We start from the raw sequence: 20656 nt of genomic DNA, 5'->3' as shown, positions 1-20656 counted from the left end.
CTACAAAATTTCTGTCACTAGCTGCAAGTCAGCAAACTTAATGGTTATTTTCTAAAAATCTGACTGCTCCAGTTTAGTAATGTTGTATTCATTTATTTTTAAATATGCACACAGGAAGTGAGGTGCAGTGGTACATGCATCTGTAGTCCCAGCAACTTGGGAGGCTGAGGCAGGAGGATCACTTGAGCTGAGGAGTTTGAAGATACAGTGAGCTATGATGATGCCACTGCACTCCAGGCCTGGGTGACAGAGCAAGACCCTGTCTCTTAAACACACACACACACACACACACACGAAGGCTCCTCAGGAATCATTACTCCACATCAGGGGTTTAGGTGACATGACCTCAACTTCAGGCAATGTTAAAGCTCCCAATCCTTCTTCCTTTCTAGTTTGTTTTAAATGTTTGAACATTTATATATTTTGGGGCAGTTTTGAAGCTATGAGCAATTTCAATTCAATCTTTTCTACCCAACTTTTACAGTTAAATGAACAGAGCCATGGATGTTGGTGGTGGCATTTTGGGCCTGAATACTTGTACATTTGGAAGCATTGCTATATAAATTCTTCATTCTTGGAATAGAAACCAATTCTAATGATAACAGCTCTTACATAATCCTTACTTTGTACAAGGCACAGTTCTAAATGCTCTTTGTAAATAACTCATTTAATTCCCATATCAATCTCATGAGACAGGTACTGTTGTTATAATCTGTTTTACAGAGGTAGAAATGGAGGCACCTGCTCAACGTTAATAAGAAAGAGAGCCAGGATTTAGACCTACATAATATTGATTCAAAGTCTGCTCTTAACTACTATGCAATATTGCCTCTCAAATTTGGAAGGCAAAACAAGCAGCTTGCTGGTGGCACTGGTCTTTAAGCAGGTTATTAGAATCCATTGGGCTTTATGGGTAGAGCCCAATTTCATATAATAATGTATGTTATATTTAACTAACATTCATCTACATGTGGCTGGCAGCCTCCCTCCTCCAAAAAAACCTAAACCTAATTGAGTTCAAATATCTGTCAGTAACTCTCTACCACTCCTTCCACCCCATCCTATCTTTTAGCTAGGAAGAAAATATATCCTGGTTTGCCTTGGCTAGTCCTGATTGTTTTCCCTATATCCCATCTGGTTTATTAATATTATCTGTCTTATTGCAGAGATTCTTTAATATATTAATATGGATTACTACTGTCCAAGTAAGGAAATGGAGATGAGGCCATCCTCGAACTTATTTGATCCCCAAACCCCTCACTGTGGAACACCTGTTAACAGCTCCCAGAACAGCGACAGAAGAAAGCCTAAATTTTAGCTTTAATTTTTGTGATCCTGAGCAAACCACTTTATGCCACAGTTTTCTTAATTGTGGATTGATGAAGTCATACTGCTGTGATTTATGATTCTCTTCTGGTTTGGGCCAACTTCTGTTAAGAATGCTATATACCCTGGATGCGTCAAAATTTCCAGAGTGAGGTGGAATGCTGAAGTACAGAGGAATAGGGTAACATTAAAAAAAAATAGGTTAATGTGGCCCACATGTGGGCATGTGAGTTACATAATTTCCCCGAACAGAAATTTCATAAGAAAAAAGCCTATGAGGCTACATCTAGACCTACTATCCACTCACCCTTGTTATGGAGTGTAACCCCAAGGAAGAGAAGTGTTACAATGGAAAAAACACAGTACTTCTGTTAAGAGTACCCTTTGGCATTCACAGAGACTTCAACTACCTATTATACTATTAATACATAATGTATCCCCTTAATGTAAATCATTCAAGGTAGGTATAATGCTCACCTACCCTGCTTCAGAATGCTTAATTTTCTCACCCAGCTTCTCAATGGAAAAAGCCTTTTCTTACAGAGTTTTTGGGTATAGCTTAGGACAAGGTCCTTCATTGCTTCATCCTTAAAGTTTCCTATTGATAAACTGGGCTTAAGGAATTAGCCTATCAACTGACTACCAACTATACGAAAAGTATTCACATAATGATTTGTGTCTGGATTGATCTTCGAGAACCACAACCCTAAAGTCTTACATGATGGGGGTGAGATAATGCTGAGATGTAAGTCTAATGGAGTAAATAAACAAGATAGAGTAAAATAAGATTTGGTTTATCAATACTATACTACAAATTTGATAGCATCATAATTTTTAAAAACCTTTTTTTACCCTTTTCCTTCATATAAAAATAGTACATATTCATTGTGGAGATTTTAGAAAATGCAGAAAAGTAAAAAAAAAAAAAAATTTGGTTCCACTATAAAAAGACAGTCCTACTGTAAAAGATATCCAGCATTCTAATTTTGGTATTTACTTTTGTTCTGTCTCTGTGTGTATATGAATAAGACTATGTATATATCCACATAGCTTTACATGTCTGGAATTATGTATCATATACAAATGTTTTATCCTTTAATATTATATTATGAGTATTTCCCCATGTCATTAGTCTCGAAAAACATTTTTAGTGGCTTTATAGTAAACCATGGTTTGTCTACAATATATTTCTTTGTTCTTCTATCATTACTTAGATTATTTCAAAAATTTGGTTTTGCAAATATAGTATAATAAACATCATTATATGTAACATTTATATATTTCTGTTTAGAATAGATTTCTAGAAGAAAAATTGCATTGTAAAAAGGTATACATGTTTTTAAAAGGTCTTAACTTCTAAACTCTTTTCCACAAGCTTTTGGGTCAATTTATAAGTCATCAACACTGTATAACACTGTGTATGTTTTTATCACACCCCAGTAAACACTGAATATTACCTTTCTAATATTGTAAATAGGTAAAAATAATACAGCATTTTACTAATTTGTGATCATTTGATGAGACTAAATATTTTACTTTTTCTTTTCTTTTCTTTTTTTTTTTTTTGAGATGGAGTCTTGCTCTGTCGCCCAGGCTGGAGTGCAGTGGCGGGATCTCGGCTCACTGCAAGCTCCACCTCCTGGGTTCACGCCATTTGCCTGCCTCAGCCTCCTGAGTAGCTGGGACTATAGGCGCCCGCCACCATGCTCGGCTAATTTTTTGTATTTTTAGTAGAGACGGGGTTTCACCATGTTAGCCAGGATGGTCTTGATCTCCTGACTTTGTGATCTGCTGGCCTCGGCCTCCCAAAGTGCTGGGATTACAGGCGTGAGCCACCGCACCTGGCCTTTATTTTCTTATATGCATAGAATGTTCTTAACTGTTCATTTGTCAAGGAAAGTTTTAATGTTTTGCTTATCAACTTTTATGGCTCTATTAATTTTAAGGTTAATCTTAACAAATTATTTATTTATTCATTTTTAGAGATAGGCTTTCATTCTGTTGCCCAGGCTGCAGTGCCGTGGTGCCATCATAGCTCACTACAGCCTTGAACTGCTGGGCTCAAGTTATCCTCCTGCCTCAGCCTCTTGAGTTGCTGGAACTACAGCTACATGCCACTATGTCTGGCTAATTTTTTAAACTTTTTTAGAGATGGGGTCTTTCTTTGTTGCTCAGGCTGGTCTTGAGCTCCTGGCCTTAAGCAATCTGCCTTGGCCTCCCAAAGCACTGCGATTACAGGCGTGAGTCACCATACCCAGCCAAGATTAATTTTTAATGCTGCCTAATCTTTTAATTTTTATGACTTTTGATTTACAGATGTTTTAAATTATGAGATCAAATATATCATTTTTCATTGCAGTTATGCTTAGAAAAATTATCTCTATTTCAAAGTACATAATCTAGTGTTTAAAATAATTTAATCTTTAAAAAAAGCATGTAACTTAAATCCATATGGAATAGATTTTGTTGAGTATAATGTGAGGCTCTAACTCTGTTACCTTTACAAATATTTAATCAATTGTCCCAATGTCTTGCCAAATGATTCTTCCTTTCCTCACTTTCTTGTCATGACACTTTTATTTAATCAAAACACAAATTATACATATGCTATGGTATAATTCCATTGATCTGCCTATGAGTTTTCTATTGCTACCACACCTTAAGTTATTTAAAAAACACATTGAGCTTTCTTCTTTTTTATTTTCCTAAATGGCTATCACATTGGGGTGCAGGGAGTAGCAAGGAAGCGAGAACCAGATTTAGGTCAAAATCTCCAAGAGAACTGGGAAAGGCCTGAGGCTGGATGGGGGTCAGTAGAGATGTAGGGAGGGAGGTCAGGCTAAGTCAGGTACCAAGCTGTGTCCTTCCACAATGCCCTGGTTCACATCACACCTCTGCCACTCAATAGCTGGCTTTGGGCAAGTTAGTTCCTCTTTGTGTGCTTTGGTTTCCTAAAATATAAAGTGAAGTTGTTGAAATGAGATAGGGAGAAACACTAAGATGAGTGTATTGCCCGTGGTAGACATCATTTATCACTCATTTGAAGCTATCTTCCACCGCCATCATGCCACTGTAAATTACTATAGCACGGGGATTAAAATTACAAGCTCCCTAGAATCGGGATGCCTAGACTGGAACCTTACCTCTGTCATTTACAAGCTGTGTGAGCTTGGAAAAGTTACTTGCTCTTTTTGTGCCTTAGTTTCCTCATCTATAAAACAGGGATATTAACAGTACCTACTTCATAGGGTTGTTACATGGAGTCCTGATATAATGAATGTAAGTTACTTAACACACAGTCTGGCACACAAGTGAATTCTCACAAAATGGTCATCATAACCATTACCTCACTTGATTACCCTGGGGCATTTGGTACTGATGTTAACTCTCAACTTTTTGACACTCTCTCCTCCTTTGTCTTCTGGAACACTGTGATTTGGTTCCCAACCCATCACTTCATGCACTTTCTTCTTTCACCTACCCCTTAAAATGCTGTCATCCTCCAGGATGTCCTCCACTATCCTATTCTTTGGTGACCAACCATACACTTTCTTGATGCTCCTTCTAAGCTAGAAGATGGCAATTTTTTAAGTTCAAGGACCAGATAAATACTTTAAGCTTGTGGGCCATATGATCTCTATCACAACTACACATTGTACAATATGTAAGCCATTGAGAATATGTAAGAGAGTATGCATAGCTATATTACAACAAAAGAAGCCATACAAAAACAGGTGGCCAGCCCACATGCCATAGTCTGCTAGTTCCTACTCTAGGTGGTTGTTTCGGCTCAGGTATTAGAAAACTCTTCACATTGCGTCTGTCCTACCTACTGGGCTGTGGGCCCCCTTAGGGCAATGTGTCCTTTCATCCTTGTATGTTCCGGAGGCAGCATAGGATCCAGCAGATATATACAATCAACTTCTGCTAAAACACTCAATGAGATGGCCACATAATATGAGTCTTTACAGATAAAAAGTTTGTTGTGCTACAGGGAAGAAATGAGCCCTTCAGTAGCTACCAAAACAAACTTTTAGAGAAGACCTCATGGCCTACGTAGTGCACTGAAACATCCAGTAGAATTAATTTTTCTTTCCCAAATGTGAAAGGGAAATTCAGGTCCAGGAAATTCACAATTTCAAGGACCAAGTAATATTGCAGACATCAAAATAGAGCTGTTCAGGGTTATCTATAAAACAGGACACACTTTATAGGAATGGAACAGCTGTTTCCCCATTTCTGTTTTAAAAGGGGAAATAGGCTATAGGGCTCAGGGGTATATGCCAAGCATATGGAGAAAATTTATTTGCTTAAAGAAAATGTGACATAGAGTTGGCAAAGGGCTCAGTTTGTAGGAGATAATATCCTGGTGGGTGAAATTTAGAGGATAAAAAGAATATATACAGAGTCATTTCAGCATTGTGATTAATGAAAAAGGAAACAGTAATAAACACTGAAAGGAAGAAAAGAAAAGTAAAGTTGAAGCTGAAAAGAACTGAATATGCTCTAGGGAAGACACTATAAGAACCAAGTGTCACTTATAGTAATAATGACTTTAGTAAAACAAATTTTAGATAAAGATGGCACTGGTTTAGGAAAAAATAAGAAAACCAAAACCTCAGTCAAAAGTAACAGTGTGAGTATTGAGTTTCTCTGAATACAGTGTAAAGGATCTTTATAGAGCTGGGGATAGCTGAAAAATATATTAAAGACTCTGGGGGAGAATTTTAGGCTTCTGGAACATAGTTAGAAACAGGTAATAGACAAAAAAGCATGTTTAAATTTTTCCTTTTTAATTTTCAAGCCCAAACTTAATCAGCAGTAATATTTTTAGTATAAACATTTGCTGAACTCCTTTTATGGAGAGATTACTGTTTTGTGTGACTTAACATATCCTCTCAAGTAGCAATTACCAGAGAGCACTCTTTAAAATTTCTTAAAATCATAAAATCATTATTGCTGTGAAAAAAGGACCTAAATTTTTCTTTAAAAGAGCAAAGGTAATGTTGGTTTCCTTCAACCTTCTTCTTCCCCTTCCCTACTAAGAATTATGAAAGGACTCATTGTGTGGCCACATGGACATTCATTCATTCATCCCTCAAAAATCTAATGGGCACCTACTATGTACTAGGCACTGTGCTAAGCCCCGAGGAGGAAAGATGAAGAAGATGTGGTTCTTACTCTGAGAAGCTGACAATATAGCAGGAAAGACAGACATGTGTATAAGCAATTAAAATGCAATGTGATACTACAGTGATGGAGAACAGGTGCGAGGTACGGGCTAGGGGTGGTAGGGAGTAATATACAGGGAAGCACCAGGGAGTTATCTCATGATACTGTCTGTATACTGACTGTGGTGGCACCCACACAAATCTGTACAGTATTAAAATTCATAGACCTGTATGCCAAAAGAAAAAAAGGCCAATTTTACTCTATGATACTTAAAACTTAAAATAAAAAAATTCTGATAGATGCCATCAACAAGAGAGAACGGATAAACGATGGCATAGTCATACAGTAGACGCTACTGAGTAATAAAAGGAATAGATTGCTGACAAATGCAACAACGTGGATTAATCTCAAAAGCATTACTGAGTGAAAGGAGCAGATATGATGAAGTACATCCTGTATGATTTCATTTATAGGAACTTCTAGAGTAGGCAACATTAACATATGCCGATAGAAGTCAGATCAGCTGTTGCTTCTGTGTATATGGGTGTGGGGAGTGGGGTGGGTTTGATTGGGAAGGGATCTTAAGGAACTTTTAGGTGTGATGAAAATGTTCTAGGTCTTGGTAAAAACTGATTGAACAGTACACTTAAGATGTGAGTACCTCAATAAATGTAAATTATAACTCAATTAAAAATATGCATTTAGCTATTGGCTTGTCTTTCACAGCATAAAATTTCTAATGGTGTTTAAAGTTGCAAAAACCATTAACAATCTCTCTACCATATGTTATGTTTATTTTTAAGATCAATTGGATTTTTTTGGTGTCTTAATGAAGTAAATATAATATCTAATAATAAATCTTGTGACAAAGATAATTAATAATTAAAATGTGCAGAGAAGGGCAGAACTCTACATTCTGCTGGGGTGAGGATTTGTTGCTGTATTTTAGGAAAGGCAAGAAAGAGGCAAGTCTCAAGAGGATGTTGAAGGGTAGAAGTTCAGTGCACAGACCAGGAAAAGAACGTTCCAGAACAACATGTGCAAAGTCACAGATGTGAGAAAGGCTGGCATTGTGCTAAGCACTTTGCCTGGACAGTTTAATCCTCATTATTATCTCCATGTTTCATAGCCCAGGCTTGACAAGGCATGAGGCCTGGTCCAGGTTCCTTGGCTGTCATATAGGCAGAGCAAGCATTCTCACACAGATAGTGCAGAAACTCACTCTTGTCCTCCTTCGTGTGCTGTCTCCTGTCATGCTGGGGTGTCTGGCTTTAATCATGGCACTGATGGGACCTAAGAGAGGCTTTTACCTAACCAGAATCTACTTTAAGAAGATAACTAGACTGACAATAATGGATCATTTGGGCTGTACTTACCAGCCTTTCTTCCTGCTTCCCTTCACCTGAAAGCACAACTACTTCTAACAAGATCACTAGTAACAGCGGCTGAACAGTGATCACCAAGGTCTGTCTCCATGCCCTCCATTCCACAGACTCCTTTGTCAAGAGGTTCTAATTGTGGGATTATGTAAGCAGTGAGATGATGGTCCCATAAGTTTCTAAGTGAGAGATGGGATGCTCTTGGGGTCCCCAAATCCCAGTGGGAACTATATATGGGGTGGAAGGTCCCTGACTGGGGAATTTTGTGCAGATGTCCTCACCAAATCTCCTAGATGATACTGAGACACTGAGGTAAACAGGATTTCCTGGCTAGCTGTTTTGCAGCTAGATAATTAGATTTCCTAGCCCTGGAACAGCTAAGGTACAGAACTCTGTCGGGCTTGGAGGTTTTAGAGCCATCCTGGGAAAGACGACATTGTCTCTATGTGCTGTAAGGATTCTGGTTCTTGGCTGGACCCATGGAAAGCTCTCAGAAGAGCCTGGGCCCTGCTCTCGAGGGAAGTGCCTTCTACTGGACAGAGATGAATGAGGATTAGGCCAAGGGTTTGGCAATGGAGAATTGCCTCAGTTGAAAATGGCTTTAAAATAATCACAACAAAGCTACATAGAGCTCTATAATTTATAAGGGTAGAATTTATAAACTGTGTTCATGTTCATTATTTAAAAATGATTTTGAGTCCCACAAATATGCTGGACGTCAGCAATTTACAGATTTGAAACTTAGGAAGGTTAAGTGACTGAGACGTGCACAGCTGCCTGCCTGTCTGCTTTCTTTCCTTAGTTCTCTCTCTGCCCAACTTTCTTTTTTTTTTTTGAGACGGAGTCTCACTCTGTCGCCCAGGCTAGAGTGCAGTGGCGCGATCTTGGCTCACTGCAAGCTCCGCCTCCCGGGTTCACACCATTCTCCTGCCTCAGCCTCCTGAGTAGCTGGGACTACAGGCGCCCGCCACCACGCCTGGCTAATTTTTTGTATTTTTAGTAGAGACGGAGTTTCACCGTGTTAGCCAGGATGGTCTCGATCTCTTGACCTCGTGATCCACCGGCCTCGGCCTCCCAAAGCGCTGGGATTACAGGCATGAGCCACCGCATCCAGCCCCAACTTTCTTCTTTTGTGTTTTCAATATCTAGCTCTTAGTTAACTATAGATCATCTTATTCTAGAAAAAAATTTAAGGCAGCTTACAAGGTTACAAAAAAAAGAAGACTGTATAAATTAAAAGTGGGAGTGAATATGAAAGAAAAATAAGAATTGGACCTGAAATTAATCCAAGACTTATGATAAAGATATAATGGCCTACACATTTGCTACTGATGGGGCACAAATTTGATTCTACGTTTGTAGGAACCCATGTGAAAAAGGAAACCTGGTCACTATTCATAGTATGCATAAGCTAAAATGACAATGACAAAACAATCAATTACTCAAGAGAAGTACAACTATTTTAGGTTCCTAATAATTACAACTTGGCATAATGCACAGTAGCTTCCTTTGATTATTAAACAAAACTAGGCCTTCAAAGATGATTTTGGTTTTCAACTGTCTTTTCAGTATACAAGATAACTCACCATGTGAATTTTAAAAAAACATGAAAAGCATACCACCTCTCTGAACTCATGTAGCAAATTCCATTACGAAAGTCCAAGCAGGTGAGACCCCAGTGAGCCCACTAGCTGTAGGAACAGTTCTAGGACTCAGGGATACGGGTAGAGTGACAATTTCCACATGTACTACAGGGGAAGAGACAAAGCCACTCACTGTGGCATAGGAATACATAGATCATCATACAGACGTTATATCTTATTTTGTAAATTTTTTTTAACTTGGTGGCAAATATTAACATGACCCTTTATACCACAAGTTCCTTATAATGGCTGTTTTTAATATAGAAAAGCATTATTCCAGAGCACCATTTTCTCTGTTGTACATCTTGCTGCATTCATGCCCTAGGGCTACAGTTTATTTACACTGGCTAGTTTCTACCTTCCTCACTCAACCCTCCAGTTTCCCTTACTTTTATGCCAAGAAAAGGACACAGAGTTTTTCCTTTTTGTAATTTACATATGTAGAAAATATGTCCAAGTCAGGGTGCCCCTTTCATCCACAGGAAGAGTCTGGGGCCACCTGACTCATCAACAGGACAAATCCAGAAATAGAAAATGCAATCTAGCTAAAAGAGAGAGACAAGTGGAAACTTTTAAGCCAGCACACAGCTAAGGTGTTATGTCATATGAAATTAATTCTCTAAGGTCAGCGATTAGAGTTAGGTTACAGCCCAATCATAATTCTGCCTGCTAATTACTTGACCCGTTACAACATTTATTTCACTGAGAGATGCTCAGCTATAACGCTATAACTTCCAAGGGTGGGCTTGGGATAGATGGAAGGAAGCAGACAGCCAGAGAAACAGCAACTCCTTCCTTTTGCAAACAGATGTGTCTCCCAGGCCCCTAACTAAAATTATTACTTCCTGCTTTTCTAAGTGAGGGATCAGATGTGTCCCGCTCTTCCCTTTCCAGCAAAACGAAGCACCTGAGATCACAGAGCTCTTCAGTGAAGTGCAAAAGATGACTGAAGAAATTGAGTTATGTTCCGTCATGAGAAGCACTAGAGTAACATGATAACAAAACCACCCTCCCTATGGGAAAGAGGAGGAAGCCAGGGAATAAATGGTGTGGCTAGAATGGTGCATTTATATATTTCTTTCACTTCCGAAGACTGACCTCTCCCAATAAAGAGATTTGGAGCGGCACTAAGAAGAAATGGCAATTGCCAAATGGAGATACTGGAATAATGTAAGTACTGTGAACAGGGGCAGCTCTAAAATACAGAGAATAAACAGCCCTTACTCAAAGGGAAGCGTCAAGCAGTGCCTGAGGGATTGTGCAGGAATGGCTGGTGGGGATGAGGTACAGACTGAAAACAGGGGGATCTGAGAGTTAGTACCTGACATGTGAACGCATATACATCTCATCAATTTATAAACCATTGACATCAATAATAAAGAGCAGCAGCAGCAGCTGCTGCTGCTACTAGACAGCATATAGTGCCAGGTCCTGTCCCCAGAGCCTTGTGTTTACTACCTCGCTGAGGAGTGCTGTCCCCTGCTTTCTCACACGGGTCCAGGTGGCCTTTTGCCATTTGGGGATGTATTTCCTCCTCTAGGATGTCCTTGATGTTCAAGCAAGGCTATTGGTGCTGGGTGGTGAGGACTGTGAGGACAGGGAGGGAACCAGGACCTACCCTGTGACTGGTTTGCTGCAGGCTCCTAATCACATGAGGCTGCTGAGAAGGTCAGGGTCACCAGCTGTGACCTGGGGGCCAATGGAAAGGCCTGTACTCCTCAGCCTCTTGCTTTCTCTCATCATTCTCATTTCTGCCCCTAAGTCTACTCACTGTGAAAGAAAAGAAGGGAAACACTGATGCCTGTAGCTGAAGTGTGCAGTTGAATGGTCAGAAACTAGACTTCTCACATGTAATTGAATCATCATAGTGCTGGTGACAGCGTTCCTATTCCAACTTCCAATTTTCAAGTTATTGTTGGGGTTGAAATACCTCTCACCTCAGAATTTTTATTTTGGAAAATCTCCAAAGCACACTTTTAGCCACAATTGAGTAACTGAAACAGGAAAAAAAAAATAAGAATGTTTTCAGCCACATTAAACTCTAACCAGATGCTCTTAAAAAACTTTTTGTATGTATACAGCACCTTTTATTCTAGCGGAGAGTCATGTTTTTCAGCTCTGAACTGTATCTGTCATAGACTGAAAATAGTAATACTTTAAGAGCCATGGTAACCACCTGACAAATATATCCTCTCCACATAGGAGGTAAAGAGGACACCAGTGCTATCTCTAATTCTCCCTCTCTACACAGACCACTGGAAATCCAAGTGAAGTTAATGTAATGAATATTTATTGAATACCTTATTTGTACCAGGAACAAAGGTGAAGAACACTGGGAAGTTGGCATGAATTTAACCAACCTGCAAAGTGAAAATGATAGCAGATCTAGGACATTGTACAAAGCGTTAGGGCCGGGACCTACCTTACTGGACCACCTGAAAGACAGCATTTCTGACACCTTTTCTTCTGTTAATCATCAGGCAGAGAGAAAGGCTTTTGGCTTTTAGAGGAAGAGCCGTGTGAAGGAAAATTAATGATAGGCTGCCTACAGTCCATGAATTCCCAGGTCATTTTCCTTGGGTCTACCCAGCACACGGCCTGGGAGTACCCTGTTCAGGCAGTATTTGGACCCCCAGCAACCACTTCGACCCTTCCATTCTCCATACAAGAGCCAAAAAGATCTTTCCAAAAGGTAAATAGGATCATGTAAACTTCCAGGTTAAAACATCGCAGCAGTCTGCTTTTATACTTAAAATAACACTCATACTCCCTAGCACCACCCCCAGCGCTCCCCTAACTGGGACCCTAATTCCTCCTTCAATCCCACTGCCTCCTCTTTGCCTCACAATACCCCAGCCATGCTGACCTCCTGGAGTGCCTAGAACATGCAAACTCCTTTCTTGCCCCGGAGCCTTCACACCTGTTGTTCTCAGACCTGAACGCTTCCTCCTCTAGCTCCTTCACATCACTCCCATCTCAGGTTAAATGGCGCCTCTTCAGAGAGAGGTCTCCTCTGACATCTGAGGTTCGCTCACTCCCCCAGTTCTCTGTCATGATTTTCTCTTCCTTTCTATTACAGCACTATCACAAGATGTACTTATCATCTGATTCGTTACCTTGTTTTTATTTGATCCTTCCCATAGACTTTACATTCCAAGATAGGAGGGACCAATACCATCTGCTTTTAAAATATAATCTCCCCAGTATTCAAGATATGCCTGGACATAGTGGACATGTAATAAATAATTGTTGAATAGATGAATGAAATGAATATAATTGCAAATAATAAATTTTTTGTAGAGAAGGCCATCTTTATATTTTATGTTTTTACTACCATAAATACTATTGTACTACCATAAATCTGGATTACTATTAGAGGTTTTTCATGTATTCACTTTAACCAGGACCACCCTGATTGGACTTAAGAAGCTGAGAGAATGGAGAGCTGATGTATGGCTGCAATTAGAAAGTTTCAAAACGACTGCTTTAAAACACCAGGTTTGGCACACAATGCATTTTGAGTAAGGGGGAGAGGGGTTAGTCCTTCTAATTTAAAGCTATTTGCGGTTGAGAGCAGAGTTCCTATTATGTATGTGGCATGGTGTTCCTTAACTGAAGAAAAATGACAAAGAACCTTAACATGAAGCACCAGAACACTAAGAATGAATAGCACAATGTATTCCTGGGGAGCTACTGTGAAGCTGGCCTAAGGAGGAATACCCTTGTCACTTTGTCATGTGGCTCCGGCCTAGGCTGCCAAATCATGGAGTTGTTGGAAACTAAGAAGTACCCTGGGTGCCAGTCTTGTTTTTCCAACCATGCCCAGTGACTAAAATGGAAGATCTTGAGTCTTCACACTGTGTCCTGTCTGGTTCTTCAGCCAGCAAAACCAAATTTTGTAGGTTACCAGGAGCCCACCCACACCAGAAAGGGAGGTCTAGAATTGTCTTACTGCCTAGGGATGCTCTCTGGAAGCCCTGCAGTGGGTTCTGGGTACTTGTACACAGCATGAACAGCAGTCTTTCTCCAATCACCTACTGATTTGCTCAGGGTATAGGCCCAAACTTTTCCCTTGGTTTCCTCCATGCATTTAATTTCTCTGTTAGGACTATAGCTCTGCTCAGCACCTAGTTTATTTGCATGGGGTTCTGCTTCCTTGCATAATTCTTATCTTTCCATATCTCTTGCTACTCGTTCCTTATCTGCTGCTTGAGATCAGGCCCCAACCCAAGGAGCACACCTGGAATTGTGCCGCAGCCTTCTGCCGAGATTCTCCTTGCAGTGTTGAAATACCTCACTTGTAACATACGCTACTGGTTCTGCTGCTGGGAGCAGCCTCACCTATTTCTAGCCCCTCCGTGAGGCCAGCCTCTGAGGTCCCAGCATCCTTCATCAAAAAACATGTATTGAGGTGACACCAGGGGCCCCCTCAGAGCACCAGGATAAATTTGCTTGAGATGGGAGTGTAAATTAGTTCAACCATTGTGGAAGACAGTGTGGCAATTCCTCAAGGATCTAGAACTAGAAATACCATTTGACCCAGTAATCCCATTACCGGGCATATACCCAAAGGATTATAAATCATTCTATGATAAAGACATATGCACATGTATGTTTATTGTGGCACTATTCACAATAGCAAAGACTTGGAACCAACCGAAATGTCCATCAATGATAGACTGGATTAAGAAAATGTGGCAAATATATACCATGGAACACTATGCAGCCATAAAAAAGGATGAGTTCATGTCCTTTGCAGGGACATGAATGAAGCTGGAAACCATCATTCTCAGCTAACTATCACAAGATCAGAAAACCAACACCTCATGTTCTTACTCATAAGTGGGAGCTGAACAATGAAAACACACGGACACAGGGAGGGGAACATCACACATCGGGCCTGTAGGGGGGTGGGAGGCTAGGGGACGGATAATATTAGGAGAAATACCTAATGTAGGTGATGGGTTGATGGGTGCAGCAAACCACCATGACACGTGTATACCTATGTAACAAAACAGAACGTTCTGCACACGTAGCCCAGAACTTAAAGAATTAAAAAAAAGAATTTGCTTGAATTCAGGGGTCACTCTGGGGAAGCTGTGACATAAGTGGTTTATCTAAGGCTTTATGTCAAATACAGGGCATGCAGTGGTATCAAAGTTAAAGCTAAGCCACACAATTTTCATGAGTACAAAGCTGGATGCCATAGCCCTGTCCTTGAGGCACGGGGCAGCTGCAAGGGCTGAAGCCATCCTGCGCTTTCCTGCCAGGGTGCCTGGGTTGACTCGGTGTCCTCTGCCTAGAATGCCCTCCTTCTTACTCTTTTCCTGCCAGAAACCTACTGCTCCTTGCCCAAGGTGTCCAGTTAAAATAGTTGCATCCCCACCCCCACCCCGTGAAGCCTCCCTGACCTCCACCTCAGGAAGACTCAGACAACAGGCTACTCAGCCCTACATCAGAACACCTAGCCTATTAAAATGAGAATCTCATACTGCCTCTCCTGTTAGACTATGAGTTCCTGAGCGACAGAGACAGGACAACATTTTGTCTTTAAAGGACCAAGACCTAGCACAGTGCTAGGTGCCACGCCTAGCATGGTTGGTATAATACCTCTTTATAAGATGTGCAATTAATACAGAAAACAGGATTAGAATGAAATAACATTTTTAGACAGAAGGAAGGCTGAGAGGGGAGAAAGACTTCTAACTCGTGTATTTTCCTGTGCAAAAGGAACCTTTTAGCCAAGGAGAAGACACTGGTCCAATTTGAGATGTTGCTAGAATTATCCCTTCCCTCTCTTTTACTCTACGTTTCAGAGAACCAGTGCCTATTTGGAAAAGTAATATGGGCACACAAGGAAGAAAGCAATGCAGTGACATATATCAACAAGGCTACTGAACGATGATAGCTATGCCAGAGAAAAGCATTACATAATGACATCAAAATAGGACACTTGAGGAATGTCTTAGAGCTAAAATGGCTGTCACCTGGTATTTTGGCATTATTGAAGAACATGAAGAGATAGTCCCTGGAAACTGGAGAGTACAGCTTATTTGCAACAACAATTTTCAGAGGTCAAGAACATGTTTTCCTCATTTTTTAAAAAAGTTAAGCTCTTAATTTTCACTTGAGAAAATTATGATGCTCTAAAATGTCTAATACCTAAACACTGCCTATAGGTAGGCATCAAAGGCAGACAGAGGCTGCCCTCGTTATACCAGTTCCTAAATAAACCTGTAAACTTGGAGATATTTGTCTATTTTGTAGATTATCCAGAACTTTCAATTTTACATATAAATAATCCCACTCTTAAGGAACATTAAGAACAGGATAATACATGAAATTCTAACTGTCAATTTTGCTGTTAGTCAAATGTCTGTTAGGACAAAAGTTTACAACCCTGGAATTGAAAAATGACTAATTGGTTTAATATGTGTAATTTTCTTATTTTTTTTACCTTCTAGCTCAGTGAGATGCTGTTCTGAAGTTGCTTTCCTCTGGGGCGCTACTCTCATCCTTTGTTCATTTGGTTAAAGAGGTCAGATGCTTCATCCATTCAAAGATACATCAATTCTATGATGTGTTGTGTATTGACTATGTGCCAGAGGCTGCAACTGCAAAGGTGGAAGGTGCACTCTGCACCCCAAGAACTTCCCATTAGTGGGGGAGAGACAAGTATGCTTGGCAATTGCAATAACATAGGATTGAGGGTAAAGTGTGGTTAAACTCTGGGTGCCTTGGGAGCACTATGAGAGTTACGTGATCCATCTGGGATACAGAGGGGACAGTGGGAAGGATGGGATTTGGGATGTGAATCAAGAAAAAGTAGGCATGCCTGGGGGAAACTGATGTCCTGTGATCTAGCTCTGCTACAAGAATTCATTTTTCCTTTATAATTCATAGAAACAAAATAAATAGACAAATTAATTTATACCTCATATTTTCTAGAATTAGCAATATATATCTGTCAACACCTTGCAGACATGTGCAGTAATAATTGTAAAATCTAGCAAAAAGCACAGTATTAGGCTTTCCTGAATCATTTTAAAGTCATTAATTCACAGACTCACATAATGTTAGTACTAAAATAGAACTAAGACATCTTTTTCAGTGCAAAACCTTCACAGAGGAGGAAACCGAAGCTCAGAGAGTCAACAAAAAACAAAACAAAAACAACAACAACACGACCACCAAAAGATTAGGAATGTTTTTCTTGATATTTCCCCTCTTTACTTGGTTGCTTAGTCACCTGTCAGTGGGTGGGACTAAGACATCTTTAGAGAATGTGTTCTGTTTATGGACTCACAATTCTTTCAGTTATCTGTAGGACGATATCTAAGAGTCAGCCCAATAAATTCCCTCCTTTCCTCCCCATACAGATACCCATTTTTGGTAGATGCTGTGACAGAAAGGCCACAGGAAAGGGGAAGAGTTTCTGTCCTAGGGGTCAACTTTTGAAAGTTAACTGATGGACTAATATCAATTCCATGGACCCAAGGAAGCTTAAACTGAGATGGAATTTTAAGATAATTATATTGTAGGATCTACGTAGGCTGAGACAATTATGTTAGTGCTTGAACAGAGGCCGCATGGATACTCTGCAACTGGAAAATGAACTATTAAAACAACAAATGGCTAGTGTTTCATAAAGTTAATTTCAAAAGTCTATGTCACTAATACAACTGTAAGTGAAAAGCTGTCCTGTAACTCTTTCAAAGCTGACTGATCAGGAGGTGAAAAGTCTAATGTAGGATCATTTAATATCTCAAAATCTCTTAAATAACTAATTTTCTGTATTAATAATACAATACTATAGCAATGCTATCTAATAGAGATATAATATAAGCCGTGTATGTTATGTTAAATTTTCTAGAAATAGTAAAACCAATTTTTAAAAATAATAGTAAATACACAGAACATATTACCATTTTAACCCTTTTCATGTGTGCAACTCAGTGAAATAAAGTACAACTACACTGGTATGCAACCATCACTACTATCTATTTCCAGAATTTTCCCATCATCCCCAGATGAAATTCTATACCCATTAAACAATTCTCCCCATCATTCCTTCCCACCAGCTGTTGATAACCCTATTCTACTTTCTATTTCTATGAATTTGACAATTCTGGGTACCTTATATAAGTGGAATCATAACAGTATCTGTCCTTTTGTGCCTAATTTATTTCACTTAGCATGCCTTCATGGTTCATCCATATTGTAGGATGTATCAGAATTTCAATCTTCTTTAAGCCTGAGTAATACTCCATTGTATGTATATATATGTGTGTGTGTGTGTGTGTGTATATATATATATATATATATATATATACTGCAGTTTATCTATCCATTGATGGACATTTGGGTTGTTTCCACCTTTTGGCTATTGTGACAGTAAAAAAAAAAAGTGTATCTGTTTTACCCAATTTATCCAAAGTATTATCTTTCAACCTGTAATCAATATACACATTATTACTGAGATATTTTACATTAGTTGTTTTCTAATGTCTTTGAGATCTGCTGTGTATTTCATAATTACAGCATATCTCCATTTGAATTAGCCACACTTTATGCTCTTAATAACCATACGTGGTTAGTAGTTAATGTACTGGATAGCACAGTTCTATAGGAGAGTTTGCATTCAAGATTTTATAAATCATGATTCCTTCTGGATGCCACCATGATGAATAATTCCATCTTATTTTTTTCTCATATAGCCCTAGTGTTTAGAGTTAGGCCTCGGAAGTCAGACTAAACTAAATGCAGATCCCAGTCTCTTACTAATTATCTCAGTGATGATGGAAAGATTACTTAATCTTTCAAAACCTCAGGTCCGTTTTTTGTAAAGTTGGAAAAAAAGACTATTTCTCCCATAGGGTTTCTGTCTGAATTAAAATCAAATAACATAAATAAAGTGCTCAATGTACTTAATGTAGTGTTGCCAAAGTGTGACATAATAAATAGCAACTATAATAAAAATAATCCACTAGATTATAGGTTCACAAGGGCAAGGGCTACGTCTATCTTTCACAGTGTGCCTGACACATGGCAATTATTTATTTATGTGAATAAATAATTGAACTCTTCCCTCAGTCTTTATAAACTTTTGTTTCCATGACATCTTCACACCTTCACAGAGATTGCATGATGATTTCTAATACCTACCTTGCCGTGAAGATACAGATACTTTATGGTATAGAAAGAACATGAAACTTTTATTCTCATCATTTCCTTCCTTTTTATTTAAAAAATTTTGACTACTTCCTTTCCTTTTCCTTGAGAAATCAGGGATGATGGGGCCAAAAAGACTAAGGGCCAAAGGGGCCCTTACCCACAGGGGCAATGAGCAAATACATAAGTATTCTGAGGATAACAGAAACCACCTCATCCTCACTGTTGGGGAAGGGAGTTACAAATATGGAAAGGGTTAAAAGCCAGATTATCTCTATGGTGTTAGATTGGAAATGCAGCTATCAGTGTGATCTCATAGTCTTTAATATAAATAGACAGAGCAACAGATATAGGCGCACGTGTGTGTTTGTGTTTCCTAGCCTATTACCTGAAAGGGCCTGGAAGCAATGAGCTCACGCAATCCCCAGATCTTGGTTTCTAAATACCATTTTCCATAATGGATGGAGGTCTTCTTGAAGATATGGCTAATTCCAGAGTTGGGCACAGAAAGTACAAGATGCTTATGGAACATTTTCTTGTGCCAGAAGGTAAGAAAGTACTCAGAAAAACATGAGGGCCACATCTGAGATCATTTGAGCATTAAAATAAATAATGATATTAGTGAGTTATAACTCATTCAATAAAACAGCAATTTATGAGCTCATGTTGATATAAATAAACACAAAAATAAGTGAGGAGAAGGGAATGCTCTTCTTCACTCTAAGAAAGTTTATTTAAGAGCAATATGTTTACCTAGTCTCCAAGTATCTCCCTACAAAATATTTATTAACTGCAAAAGGAAAAACTATAATTTTACAGTGAGTAAATCTAACAGATACCACCTTAAGCAAGTGGGTTTGGTTACAAGACTAACTCCATTTATGTGACTCCTGATATGATTAAGAAGAATACAGCATTGTTTCTGTAGTATTCCTGCCACAAAAATACACAATTTCAATCTCACAATGAGGAAACATCACACAAATGTAAACTGAGGAACATTCTACAAAATGTACTCTTCAAAAATGTGAAGGTCACATATAAAAAAGGAAGATTACAGAACTGTTCAAGATTGAAGGAACGTAGAGACAAGGCAACTAAATGCAACACATAATCGTGGACTAAAAAACCATTTTTTTTCTATAAAGGATATTATTGAGACATTTGGTGAAAAGTTGAATGGGATCTATGGATTAGAAAGTAAAGTTGATTTACTGAATTTAATTGTTATACTGTGGTTATGTAGAAGAGTATACTTACATTTTTAAGATAATCACACTAAAGTATATAAATTAATTCAGAAAAAAATATACACACACCAAAATAAACTCACGGGTGGAAAGGAGGATGAGAGAGAGAGAGATAGATAGAGAGAGAGAGAGAGAGAGAGACAGAGAGAGAGAGAGAGAGAGAGAGAAAGAGAGGGAGAATACAACCAGTGGTAAAATGTTAAACATTGGAGAACCTTAGTGAAGAGCATATGGAAATTCTTTATTATTCCTGTATTTTTTCTATAAGTCTGAAATTATTTTGATGTTAAAAATTAAAAATAAACAGCATGGGCTTTGGAGTAACTCAGATTCAATTTTGAATCTTCAGTCTTGTTATCTATCATCTGTGAGATCCTAGGAAGTTATTAAATTATTCTGATCTTTGGTTTTCTCATTAGATCACCAGGAGTAGGACTAATTTAAAGGGCTGCTGTGAGGATTAAATTAGATAATGCATGACTTGAGCACTGGGCAGGTGGTAGGCATCTCTGGTAAGTGATCTGATACATAATGGATGCTGAAATATATATTTGTTGAATAAATGAACAAACTCCTCCCTTCTATCCAACCCCTCAATCTGAACAAGTGATGCTACTTAAAGAAAATTAGATGCTTCAAATTTTAGCAATCCAAAGTATGAAGGTTTTCTTAACACTTGAATAATATAAAACAAAATGTCAAATAATAATAATAA

At 38.9% G+C, this 20656-nt stretch overlaps 1 protein-coding gene and 1 long non-coding RNA gene across 5 annotated transcripts in view; one reads left to right on the top strand and one right to left on the bottom strand.

The window, feature by feature from the left end:
• Nucleotides 1-15708, top strand: part of LOC115933981 (uncharacterized) — a 139839-nt gene extending 124131 nt beyond the window's left edge. For 2 of the 3 annotated variants that reach the window (XR_008678618.2, XR_008678620.2), the window contains 4 exons: nucleotides 9447-9544; nucleotides 10415-10690; nucleotides 12925-13018; nucleotides 15337-15708. This is a non-coding gene — a long non-coding RNA (uncharacterized lncRNA). The remainder of the gene's footprint in view (nucleotides 1-9446; nucleotides 9545-10414; nucleotides 10691-12924; nucleotides 13019-15336) is intronic. The other variant, XR_010132679.1, reaches the window with a different exon arrangement.
• The window catches only part of CMSS1 (cms1 ribosomal small subunit homolog), a 362036-nt gene that overhangs the window by 42710 nt on the left and 298670 nt on the right, over nucleotides 1-20656 (bottom strand). The window lies entirely within an intron of this gene.

The sequence above is a fragment of the Gorilla gorilla genome, chromosome 2, assembly GCF_029281585.2.
Source record: "Gorilla gorilla gorilla isolate KB3781 chromosome 2, NHGRI_mGorGor1-v2.1_pri, whole genome shotgun sequence".
In the NCBI taxonomy this organism is placed as follows: Eukaryota; Metazoa; Chordata; class Mammalia; order Primates; family Hominidae; genus Gorilla; species Gorilla gorilla.
Note: the sequence above shows the minus strand (reverse complement) of the source record. Positions and strands in the feature narration are given on the sequence as shown.